The following is a 13716-nucleotide window of genomic DNA, read 5'->3' as shown; positions in this document are numbered from 1 at the left end:
TTTCTCCTTCAATGCCTAAATTTCAGTACTGGGTTCTGGTTTTGCTAAATCCGCTACTTCTAGCTACAACTGTCATGGAATTTTTCTTGGTTTGGGGTTGGCTGAGAGAGAAAAGGGCTGGGATTTGTTGCTCGGACCCCAGCAACAATTGGCAGCAGGTATAATTTTTATTTTTGCAGAAGGCACCTTTTGTTTCTTAGAATATGGGACGCCCTGTCCTGCATAAACAATCAAGTTTCCTTGTCACGGCCTGGTAAAACCAAAGATACCGTACTATTTTTTTCTGCAGGACCTTTAGCAGACCCAGAAAACAGTTCACTGAAGAAAAGTTGCCACATCCACTGATTAGTCAACATTTCTCCCCCTTCCTCCCCCAGAGCAGTACCTGTGCCATCTGTGTTTAGCACGTATAAAGAACCCTCTTTGCAACTGCCATACAAATCAGGAGCAGGATGAAGGTCACACTGAAGGGATTTTAGGACAGGGAGAAGATGTTCAGCTGCACTAGGGAAGATGTAACAGCATCCCAACACAAGTTCGCTTAAATCCCAAGCTGCACCTCCCCAGCCTGGAGCAGCTGAGAGTCCACTGGGAAATGTGTATTATGCCTGGGTTAATTTACTGATTAATCTCTAGTCAGTGGTTTGTGCTTTCCCCAGATGGCCAATTAAAATTTACAACTGGCAGAACAGTGCCCTGTTGGCAGACTGCTGGGGGGGGCCAAAGCTGGAGGCAGTGACAGAAGGTGGGGGTCTAATTCCTGCCTTTAAAAAAAAAAGAGGAAAGGAAGAAAAAGCTACCACTTTTATTCCGTAGTAGCACATAACCGAGGAAATATGAGCCGGATGGTGCAGTTTCACTGCAGCACCATTTACTTTCCAGAATTGCAACAGTATTCGAGGCATCATTGGTTTTACCAGCCGCAAACACAATTGACAAAACCAGCCAGGGGGCACAACTGATTTAACAGCTTTTGAAATGTAATAGCCTTCTCCCCCTCCCGATGCTACCGATTTGCGGTCCACGTGGATTGATAGTCTAATATCATTCACTTCCCCACAAATATATAAAACATTCAGAGTTATTTGCGTAAATCAAAGACAAAGTGCCGTGTGTGAAGCTGATAATAAGTAATGCTGTGATACAGATAAAGATAACATATTTTCATGGTGAAGACATGGAGCTGGGGGGGGGGGAATCCGGCGGCTTCTGCCACTTTGCATTCCTTCCCCAAATGCATTGACACATGAATTTGAGTAAAATATGGCAACATGGTGTTCCACATAAATTTCAACCAAGATACCATTTCTTCCAAGCGTGCATTCTTAAGCATGTGCAAATATGTAAAAAAAAATATTAAATATATACTGGCTATGTGGAATGGAACATCCAAGGTAAACTTTTGATTGTGCCTAGATGATTTGCTTTAAAGAAATAGAATAACATTTAATTAAGGCAATATGTAATTTTAGGGTGCATGAAAAATGCTGATAGCACAATAAATAGAATAGAATAACAGAATTGGAAGGTACCTTGGAGGTCTTCTACTCCAACCCTCTGCTTAGGCAGGAAACCTTACACCACTGGTTGAATAAATGTTTATTCAACATCTTCTTAAAAACTTCCAGTGTTGGAGCATTTACAACTTCTGGAGGCAAGTTGTTCCATTGATTAATTGTTCTAACTGTCAGGAAATTTCTCCTTAGTTCTAAGTTGCTTCTCTCCTTGATTAGTTTCCACCCATTGCTTCTTGTCCTGCCCTCAGGTGCTTTGACTCCCTCTTCTTTGAGGCAGCCCCTGAGATATTGGACCACTTCTATCATGTCACCCTTGGTCCTTCTTTTCATTAAACTAGACATACCCAGTTCCTGCAACTGTTCTTCATGTTTCAGCCTCCAGTCCCCTAATCATCTTTGTTGCTCTTCTTTGCACTCTTTCTAGAGTCTCCGCATCTTTTTTACATTGTGGCGACCAAAACTGGATTCAGTATTCCAAGTGTGCCTTACCAAGGCATTATAAAGTGGTATTAACACTTCACATGATCTTGATTCTATCCCTCTGTTTATGCAGCCTGGCTTTTTTGGAAGCTGCAGCACACTGCTGGCTCATATTTAAATGGTTGTCCACTAGGACTCCAAGATCCCTCTCTCAGTTGCTACTATTGAGGAAGGTACCACATATACCATACCTGTGCATTTTATTTTTCTTGTCTAAATGTAGAACCTTACTTTTTACACCAGTGAATTTCATTTTGTTAGATAGCGCCCAATGTTCAAGTCTGTCAAGATCCTTCTTTATCTTGAGCCTATCTTCTGGAGGGTTGGCTATTCCTGCCAGCTTGGTGTCATCTGCAAATTTGATGAGTTCCCTATCTATCCCCTCATCCAAGTAATTGATGTAGCTGTTGAAGAGTACTGGGCCTAAAACAGAGCCTTGGAGTATTCCACTGCATACTTCCCTCCATGTAGATGCAGTTCCATTGAGGATTACGTGTTGAGTGTGCTTGGTCAGCCAGTTACAAATCCATCTGGTGATGATGCTGTCTAACCCACATTTCTCTATTTTATCAAGTAGTAGGTTATGATCTACTTTATCAAATGCATTTCTGAAGTCCAAATAAATTATATATTATATCAACAGTATGGCAGATAAGATTGGGTGGAACTTACTTAGCAAGTGCTTTGCTTAACAATGGACATTCTGGCCCCAGTTGTGGTTGTGAGTCGAGGACTACCTGAATAAGAATCAAAGAACCTTCACATTTTTTGTAATACTAGCACAAAACCTGTGGTGTCCAACCTTATTAAGGTATTTTTAAGGGATCCCATTAACTAGTATATTTGAATACTTTCATTTTTTAAAATCATAATGGGCACATTTTACATTTCTTTCCACTTGCATCAATTAAGTCTCCAAAATTAGACATTCCAGTTTTTTTATTCCAAATTTAGATGAATAACTAACACTAAATTTCATTCCACTTTTAAAATACTTATAACATTGGGCGCTCTACATGGGGCAGCCCTTGAAGAGTATTCGGAGACTTCAACTCGTCCAGAACGCAGCCGCGCGAGCGATTGTGGGTGCACCTCGGTACACCCACGTTACACCTATCCTCCGCGAGCTGCACTGGTTACCGATCAGTCTCCGGATACGCTTCAAGGTGTTAGTCGTAACTTATAAAGCCCTTCATGGTATTGGATCTGGGTACTTGAGAGACCGCCTGCTGCCAATTACCTCCCACAGACCCATTAGATCTCACAGGGTTGGCCTCCTCCGGGTTCCATCTACTAGCCAATGCCATCTGGCTACTACCCGGGGGAGGGCCTTCTCTGTGGCAGCTCTGGCCCTCTGGAATGAACTCCCCGCAGGGATTCGGACCCTCACCTCTTTCCAGGCCTTCCGAAAAGCCGTCAAAACCTGGCTTTGCCGGCAGGCCTGGGGGTGATGAGTTCCCTCCCCTCTCGACTTGTACGGTTGTGCAACTCTTGCTTATTTTAATTATTTGTATTTCGTTTTATGTTCCCCCTTTTCCCCTTTTGAATTGTTCGCCGCCCTGAGTCCTCCCGGAGAAGGGCGGCATATAAATAATAAAATTCAATTCAATTCAATTCAATTCAATGTTGGCTCCATTTAAACACGGCATCTCCATTAAGCAAGGATTCTAAAAGTGTTGGTACCTTGGAGACTTTCTGGAAAATGCTGTTTAGTTAGTACTGTACAAGTCTCAGAAAAAATTCTCAAGCAAATGCTGTTAAGTCATTTACAAAATACAATTTCTCCAAGTCTTTAAAGTAACAATTAGTATTCAACTGATTCAAAATACTGATCCCTTGTTTGCCCAAGCATTCAAATAAACATCTTCCCCATTAATTCCAATAACTTTAGGTTATTCTACAATGTCCATTTTCCATGTGATTCAGTATCAAAATGTAACCACTTATCTATTGATGATCACATGTGCCTGGCTGGCAGCTTTCAACAATAAAGATGTCTGCTTAATATGTCTGGATCAGAGGTGGTATTCAGCCAGTTCTTTCCAGTTCAGGCAAACTGGTAGCGGTGGCTGCGGGAGGCTCCGCCCACCCGCCCTGATGTAATGCACGAGCACTGCGCATGCACGGACATGGTGCATGCGAGCGAAGTGGACTGGTACATTTTCAAACCAGTAGGGAAGGTAAGTGAATCCACTGGCCTGGGTCCTAAAACTTGGCAAGAGTTCAGAGGTATCATACATTGATTCTCATATAATACTCATAGAAAGTTCATCCCAAAAGATTTTAAATTTTAAATAAAAGCCTAATAATATACTTGAATATCTGGTAGGTTAAAGGCATCACCACCAAGGAGTTTATCTAAAGATGTTCAAGGAGCTTAATTGTGTCATGAAAATATTCTTATTAACTTATTTTTCTGTGAAAAGTACCTTACAGGTTGTAATATTGGGCAAAACTTACGTTTTATTTTACTTTGATTTAATTAACATTTGATTAAGCTCCAGGTGTGTTTTTAATTTCCCCACCCCTTGTTATCACATTAAAAATTATATTTTGGTAACAAGAGTTGCTCTGGGTGGTCTCTAAATTTGATAAATAAACAAACAATATTTTGAAAGATTCACCATGCCTGCTGCATCCATGATGTTCGGAAATTGTTTGTGCTCCTGGGGCCTCACTTCCATTTAAAACCCTCATGTTACTGGGCACTGAACTGTCCCTTGAAGAGGTGTTATTCTTGTTGTTTTCAGAAAAGAAAGAAAGAATGAATCCCCTTTCATAACCAGTTTGTTATGAACTGGGGCTGTAAGTGGTATTTAGAGCATATTTTTCGCTTGGAAAGATAATTGCACCATCAGTTGCCCCAGTAAAACCTTAGGATAGAAATGGAATCTGGATGTTCTTTTGTTGTGGCCCGCCAGCAGCCAGCAGAGCTGGCAGCAGATTCGGACAGTGAGGAGGTTGGGGAGGAACATGGGCCAGTCCTGGAGGCTGGGGAAGGATCTGGTGAGGGCTCTGTGTCTGAGGCAGAGAAGAGGCCAGAGCCATATGCTAGTTATCAGCTGCCTTCAGAGTCAGACATCAGTGAGGCAGATGAACAGCTGGAGCCTGTTCCCAGTGTGCGCATGCACAGTTGCCAGACAACGGAACAGCTAAAGAACAGGGGTCGACTTGGAAGTAAAGCCACAGGAGGACAATGAATGGCCCCTCCCAGAGAAAATAAAAGAGGAGCGAAAGGGGAGTGGAGTTTTGCAGGAGACTATTAGTTTGCTTAATTGATTTGTGATTCTCCGAGACTCCTTGCCACGTTTTGCAGACATCGGCCTGTCAGCTCTCCAAGCTAGATAAGGTCTGTGACTGTAAATCCCCCCTTAAAAGAATTTGCTGGATGTGAATGCACAGAATTCACAGTAAATTAATAAAAGGGGTTTTGTCGGGACAAAGAGTTTGTTTCATGCTCTCAGGAAGCCTTGGTCAGGACACCTTTATGTTGTGTCCATTCACTTACACTTTTTGTGCAACAATCCATTGTTATTTCCTTTCCTTTTCCACAGAAATTTCAACAGAGACCCAGTGTGGACTAATGCAGGAGTGTCCAACCTAGGCAACTTTGAATACCTGTGCAATTCAACTCCCAGCTATGCTGCCTGGAGAATTCTGGGAGTTGAAGTTCACAAGTCTGTTGCCAAGGTTGGAATCCCTGGTCTCGTGATTAAAGCACCGCCTTCGAAAGCAGGAGGCTGTGAGTTCAAGTCCTGCCTTAGCCATGAAAGCCAGTTGGGTGACTTTGGGCCAGTCACTTTCTTTTTCTCTCAGCCCAACTTGCCACACATAGTTGTTGTGGGGAAAATAGAAGGAGGAAGGTGTTTGGATATGTTCGCGCCTTGAGTTATTTGAAATAATAATAATAAAGATGGGATACAAATAAATAAATAAAATGACTCTTGTATTGTCAAGAGAGTTTGTGATCAGTGGGTTGAAGGAAAAAAAAGGAGAAATGCTGTCATTTTTCTTCTGGAGGATTGTCAGTCTCACGGAAGGGCAATGGAAAGATAAAAAACGCGCAACACAAACGCCCGAGACAATATCTAGCAATGTCTGACTAGGAACCTAATGCCACGTTCCATTTATCATATAGTTCTTTCTGTAGGAAATCTCTCTCAGGCAGAAGAGTATTCTAATTCTTACCTTCCTCTCCAGAACATAACATACCTGACAAAGACAAAGTAGAAGAAAATGGTATGTATGAGACTTTCAGCTGAAAGGTCAGTCTGCATAATGTGAAGGCTTGCTACATGCCTCTGACACTACTTTCATGGCGATGGCAAGAGTTAAAATAGTTAAACTGATCCTACCTCATTTTTTTCCCTCCTCTTGGTGACCAGTGAAAAATAAAAAGTAGGAAATGCATACATTTGGAAATGCCGTAACCTGGGCACTTCCCCAATTTCCCCACAGTCAGGAGGAAATAGGGATATCATCTATCTATCTATCTATCTATCTATCTATCTATCTATCTATCTATCTATCTATCTATCTATCTATCTATCTATCTATCTCCCTCCCTCTTCTCTATCCTCCCTCCCTCCATCTAGCTTCTCTCCCAACCTCTCTTCTCTCTTCTCCCTCCCTCCATCTTCCCTCCCTCCATCTATCTTCTTTCCCTCCTTCCTCCCTCTGTCTCTCTATCTTCTTTTCCTTCTTCCCTCTCTCTTCTCTGTCTATCTATCTATCTATCTATCTATCTATCTATCTATCTATCTATCTATCTATCTATCTATCTATCTATCTATCTATCTATCTTTTCTCCCTCCCCCCTTTCCTTCCCTCTCTCTCTCTTGCTTGCTTTCTAATGCTTTCTCCCCTGTGAGAGACCATAAACATTTATTCAGATGAAAGTCTCCGCTCACCTAAATGATAAAGCTGCAACTTTGTGTGGGTCCAAACCTCCCTCCCCTTATTAATTGCTCCACACAGAGACAATGGATTTGTGGCCATTCAAAAGCATCACGTCTGGAAAAACAACTGATTTCTGAAATGGAATTGTGTTTTAAACCTGGTACATACAAATGCTTTGGGCCAATAAGATCTCCTTGTGTTTGAATCTGGAATTGTTGAAAATAAACCGTGGCATTTTTTTAAGGAGAAATAGTAGAAATAGTTAACACAGAACATAGAATTACATTCTCTCCATATCAGTGATATACTTTTCCTGTTTTGCATCTGAGTTTGCCAGATACAAGAAATGTTTATTTGTTTATTCTGGCATCTGTCTTTCAAGTCCTCTCTCATTTATTGAGAGCAATATGCCCTCAATTAACATTTTTAATTTTTTATCACCATGGGTCAAAATTTGACCTCTTACAATTGAACCAGAAAGAACTTTTCACCCACCTGGTTAATAAGAGCAAAATCACAAGAGCTTTCCAGACACAGTCACACTCCTATGTTTGTTTGCTTTTGAGCCCCCCCCCCCCCCCAAAGGCAGGGAAATTACAACATAATCTGCATTGTACAACCATGGTATTCTTTATAATTTGGGGTGAAAAACTCCAAAACTCCTACAGAAATTTTTCACAAACTGACTATTGATCATCACTACTAAGGATAGTCCCAATTCCTTTGGAAATCCTTAAATTTGTAAAATTTACTTTAATTAACTATTTTTTTGATATTTCTGCTACTGCTTTTCATGTAAGATAGCCAAAGTTTAAGAAATTGGGCAGTATGTAAATTATGTAAACAAGCAATTAAATAGTCACATGGTTCCACAATACACAAAATGGCTTTGAGGATCACTCAAAAATTTTGAGTGTACTGATCAGTGCAAATATTGTCTCATGTTTTTATCCATAATTTGGATCCTGCTGAAATTATCTCTTAAAATTCATTCCAAATGGTCTCATCCTAGAAGGGGGAGCATAAAAAAATCAATACTGAAATGGCAAATCAATTAAAAATCATTTTTGGATAACGCTATCTGGCATACATGAAGATCTTCAACTCAGCCTTTTGATCTGACAGTAGCTAGCTTGCCTGTGTACAGTAAGTTTGAACCATTTTTAGCATACATTTGGCTGCTTTTGCTTCAGTATTAAACTTAATCCATTGCAGATTATTTAAGTTTTTTGGATATTGCTATGCTTTATCTACAGGGAAGCGGTGGGCTCAGTGGCTAATATGCTGAGCTTGTCAATCAGAAAGATTGGCAGCTCGGCGGTTCGAATCCCTAGTGCTGTGTAATGGCGTGAGCTCCCATTACTTGTCCCAGCTTCTGCCAACCTAGCAGTTCGAAATCATGTAAAAATGCAAGTAGAAAAATAGGGGCCACCTTTGGTGGGAAGGTAACAATGTTCTGTGTGCCTTTGGCATTTAGTCATGCCGGCCACATGACCACAGAGACGTCTTCGGACAATGTTGACTCTTCAGCTTTGAAATGGAGATGAGCACCACCCCCTACAGTCAGGACAACTAGCACATATGTGCAAGGGGAATCTTTACCTATGCTTTATCTTAGCTTCATTTTCAGTGGTATCAGGTACTGCCTCAGTTTCTAAATTGATACACTTGGCCTATTCTTACAGTCAGTTTAGGAAAATGCCAGTAGGGGTGGAAAAAAAATCTAGCACCCTAGTTAGAGTTCCAGTCCTCTCCTGATACACTCTGAGCACATTGTGTGAATCCTGGGACTGATTTAGAATATAAGAAAAGGTATTCTTTCAAAGGAGGAAAGAATTCTGAAAGGCTTCTCATGGGTAGTGCATAGTATTGCAGGCAAACTTTGTCCACAGCCTGCCGTTCGATCCTGATAGGGCTCAAGGTTCACTCAACCTCCCATCCTTCTGTGGTCAGTAAAGCAAAGACCCAGATAGTTGGGGTCATTATGCTGATATTGTAAACGGTCCAGAGAATGCTGTAAAGCACTATGGAGCAGTATATAAGTCTAAGTGCTATTGCTATTACTATAGTGCAGTTGTGAAGTAGCCAAGAGGGGGTTGTATGAAAATTGTGTCTTTCATGTTACATTCCAGCAGGTTTTTGTCTCCATGCTTCAGAAAGTTATTCTGCTCCATACTTCAGGAAGGTTTCCTTCCCATTTTTAAAAAATCCTTCCTGAAAAGATGTTGACCTTGATAAATAGTTGGAGTTCTTTTTCCCCTGAGGAAATGCATAGAAATTATTTACCAGAATAGGATAGAATAACAGAGTTGGAAGGGACCTTGGAGGTTTTCTAATCCAAACCCCCAAAACTTTAATCTTAGACTGTCTACTGTCGACCTCACCCCATTCCTAAGAGGTCTGTAAGGAGCGTGCATAAACGCACCGTGCCTACCATGTCTGTCTGTCTGTCTGTCTGTCTGTCTGTCTGTCTGTCTGTCTGTCTGTCTGTCCTACACCACTTCAGACAAATGGCTATTCAAATCTTCTTAAAACTTCTAGTGTTGGAGCATTTACAACTTCTGGAGGCAAGTTGTTCTAGTGATTAATTGTTCTAACTGTCAAGAAATTTCTCCTTAGTTCTAAAGTTGCTTCTTTCCTTGATTAGTTTCCACCCATTGCTTCTTGTTCTACCCTCAGGTGCTTTGGAGAATAGTTTGACTCCCTCTTCTTTATGGCAGCCCCTGAGATATTGGAACACTACTGTCATGTCTCCCCTAGTCCTTCTTTTCATTAAACTATGTTCACCAATGAAAAATTTTAAAAGACAATTGTGCCCAGTTCTGTTTTTCTCTCAAACAGCCATCTTGAGCATATTATTTGATGCTTAGAATAATGGTAATATGATAGATAACTTCTTGGCATGACCATGATACGAGCAAGGGATAAAACAAATATTATTCTCATGCATACTGAAAATTAATCTTCCAAAACCTAATCACAATGATTAGATAATCCCATGACAACTTTCATTTCTATGACGATGCCTTAGTTCTGTTTGCACTTCAGGTCATCAAGAAATATTACTTTTTCCAGGGACTAAAGATTACTACATTTCTGCTCACATTCCCATGTATGAGGAGATCTAGTTTTCTCCCCTCGAAAACCAATAACCACAATTTTACATTATCCAGGGTAGATGGGAACTAATAAAATAATACTTTTTAAAATTTAGATTTATAGATATTTTAATTCACACTGAGATTCTAAATAGTTGTTCTCGTGAGGGTAATGGATCAAGAAAGTAGTGTAATGAATAAGGGAAGAAAACATGTCAAATTAAATTCCAATAATAACAGATAAGGCAGATCAAGGAAAAGGAGGATAACTATTGTTTTAGCCTTATTTCAAGGTTAGTTGCCATTTCCACAGCTGTAAATGATCTCCCAGGTGACTTGCAGCAAAATATGTTTTGACATATTTTTAAAAGCTATTTCCCAACACTAAAAGCAAAATAAAAATAAATAAACATCTGATCATTTTTGCTTGACACTGTGTTGTTAATTTCTCCCTTGCCCAATCATGTTTGAAGACAGATTTCTCTATGATTTTTAAAACCAAAATTAGTTTACTGTAACATGATTAGATCCAGTTCTTGGATTTTCATTCAGCTCTACCACATATTTCTCCTGAGGAGCAGCAGATTGGGAGAGGCAAAGATTACAATACAGAAGACTCAGCATTTTGAAAAATTAATCATGGTTAAAAGTGGAAAATTCCAGTTTTATACTTCAAAACATGGTGGTTTAATCTGGAACTATAGACTTACTTATTGAGTACACAGAATGAGCCTTCTCATTCTGTGTACATGTCAGTATATACTAACTGTGTATATACTAACTGTGTATACACAGTTAGTATATACTGACATGTACACAGAATGAGAAGGCTGTTCCTGATATATCCATAATCTTCCAATAAGAAACCAGAATTAATAATAAGGTCTTATTAATAATTAATAAGACCTTAGCCTATAGCATATTATATATTTGGATTGTTATTTTGTAATTTCTTCTTACATTCTTTCAAGTTATACCAGTTATGCCATATATAATTATGTGTTATATTTGGCGACTTCTACAAAATGTTTTCCAGTGTACGACTGCAAGCACAAATATCATTATCTGTTCTGGTGCAAATTGTATAATATATTAAATCATAAAATTTAAAAAATATATTGGTATAATAAATTACAAAATGGAGACAACCAAGTTATGGGCAATCCTCCAATCTTTATCAGGAATTTAGAATCTACTAGAATGTTTCCTGGATTCAGTAGGCAGCAGAGTAACTGCTTTGATTTTGCCATCACTACAAAATTTCATCGGAATGGGGACTCCTGCTATGGAACACAAAACTAGGGGAAAAATTGGCAGGTGCCAGTCACTTTGGTCCCTGGGCTTCTATTGATGCAAAGATGTGATATTAACAGCAGTGAATAACAAATGAAGGTGCATATAAAGAGCCCTCTTTACCTTAAGGTAACATATTTTACTTGCTGTGACAAGGTTTGGCCAATGGAGAGCTAAAGAACTGGTGAACTGTCCTTGAACCATTCCCTGAGACTGACATAAGAGGAAATACAAAAGAAACCAAGAGATCTTGTGTAGAATGATAGGCAAGGGTGGGCTGCTACGGGTTTGCCCGGTTCAGGAGAACCTGTAGGTAACGTTATGGCTGGTTCAGAGAACCTCCAAATCCCACACCTGATTGGCTCTGCCTGCCCGCCCCACCCACCCACCCTGACTCTTCCCTTGCAGGAGTCTCCACGCGGCCTGTTTTGGATGTGAGAGATAAGTGTAGGGCCTGCGCGGAGGCTTGGGGGGGGAAATGCCCCCCGGAAGTTCCAGAAGGCCGGAAATGGGCCTGTTTCTGGTCTCCAGAAGGCCTCTGGAGTCTGTGGGAAGCAGTTTTTGCCCTCCCAGAGGCTTGAGGAAAGCCTCCGGAGCCTGGGGAAGGCGAAAATGCCCCCCCCCCACTTTCGCCATGGTGTAGGAGGCCGACTAGGCCATGAAGAGAGAGAACCCATTGCTGAAATGTTTAAAACCCACCCCTGATGACAGGTGCTCCACTATGGATACAGAATAATTTGCTGCTAGCTTTTCTTACTCAAATATGGGAAGGAAAAGAATGGGGATATCACCTCCTATTCCCATATCATTTTTTGCTGATTACAAACCCATTCACTTAACCTACCAACTAACCAATGTTGCAATACAGCCTTAGCCCCGCAATTGAGCACAGGGATATCTCTGCTTTCCTTCTCTTTCCTTCTTTTTGTGGTTTTCTTAGTCCAAATTTTAAATGCACTATAAGCTCCTTTAGGGCAGAGATTTGTGGTCTGCTACTCTGTACTCATCAATACATCAAAGGCACAATATTATTTTTTACTCTTATTGAAAAAAAGCTAATTAATCATTTACAACTACAGGCTGTGCCACATCGGTTGCATAGGAGATGTAATTTCCTCAAATACTCAATGCTTCAAGTTTCATGGCAAAATCATGAGATGAAATATGGGGCTATGTGAGTCCATGGATGATTGTCTCAAGTTTTTTATTTGCCCTTCATGGCAGGTCAACAAGTCCCACCACATCCTGGAGAGGCAGAGCTCAGTCAGCACCGGGCTATGAAGGGGCGTGGCCAAAGAAAAATGTATGTTTCCTCCAAGGGAGAACTAGAATAGTTTCCAGTAGCAGCATTTGTGTATATGTGTGTGTGTGTGTGTGTGTGTGTGTGTGTGTGTGTGTGTGTCTTTTGAGCTATTTAATTTCTTTTCTGTATAAGAAATGCACTGAAGTAAAAGAGAGAAAAAACTGCTCTGTCTCTCATCTCTGCTCTCAAGATTTTTTCTTATGTATTGTCCAAACTATTACAAATGCATTAAAAGCTGATTCAAGACTTCAAAACAAAACAAAATGAAGTCTTCTCCTCTCTGAGGATCTGGTGCTCCTCACTCCTCTTCCCCACATGTGCACAGATCCAGTGTAAACCTTGGAAAAAAAGAAAAAAAAACTTCCTCCCTTTTCCAGCACCTTAAAGCTACAGGACATGAAATTAATTTTGAAGGAACCAGGTTAATCTGCAAAACAGAACACTTCAACAAGAGAATAATTATGGAAGCTATCGAAATAGAGAAACACCCCCACAACATGAATAAATGTGACAATACCTCCTGTCTACCAGACATCTGGAAACCAGCCCTAGTCAACAAACGAGCCCCACCCACCACCCAGGCCGTTACAACACGAAACAACGATAGATACACAGTTAGCACCAAACAGCACCAATTTACCAATCATGATACAACCACACAACCAATCATTCCACTTACTGAAACAAAGCCAGCACTCCACATACCCCCACCAAGATTTAAAGAAAGACAGCAGCTCCAATCACACTTTAAGCCCAAAACCCAGCCTGAAGATGGCGAGTGAGACCTTGCTGAAACATTGCCAAGACAATCTCAATCTTACATGGGAAAAGACCCGAATACAACAAGACCAGCATATATATACATTACAGTCGTTTGATAAAAGAGAAAATAAGCTTCGCTGAAGAAATATTCAACGTAGTCAACCTTTCTACCACTCAGCTCCAATGTCTTTATCAGAAAAGAATTCACACATGACATCAATAGGTTTTAGAGCCAAATAGGGGGGGATGGATGGATGGATGGATGGATGGATGGAGGTATGTATGTATGTATGTATGTATGTATGTATGTATGTATGTATGTATGGTGTATATATATGTATAGTGTCATAACCCCTGGTATGCC

Source organism: Thamnophis sirtalis, unplaced genomic scaffold (genome assembly GCF_051295495.1).
Source record: "Thamnophis sirtalis isolate CommonGarterSnake01/CBP01778 unplaced genomic scaffold, rThaSir2_p1.2 scaffold_1, whole genome shotgun sequence".
Taxonomy (NCBI): Eukaryota; Metazoa; Chordata; class Lepidosauria; order Squamata; family Natricidae; genus Thamnophis; species Thamnophis sirtalis.
Note: the sequence above shows the minus strand (reverse complement) of the source record.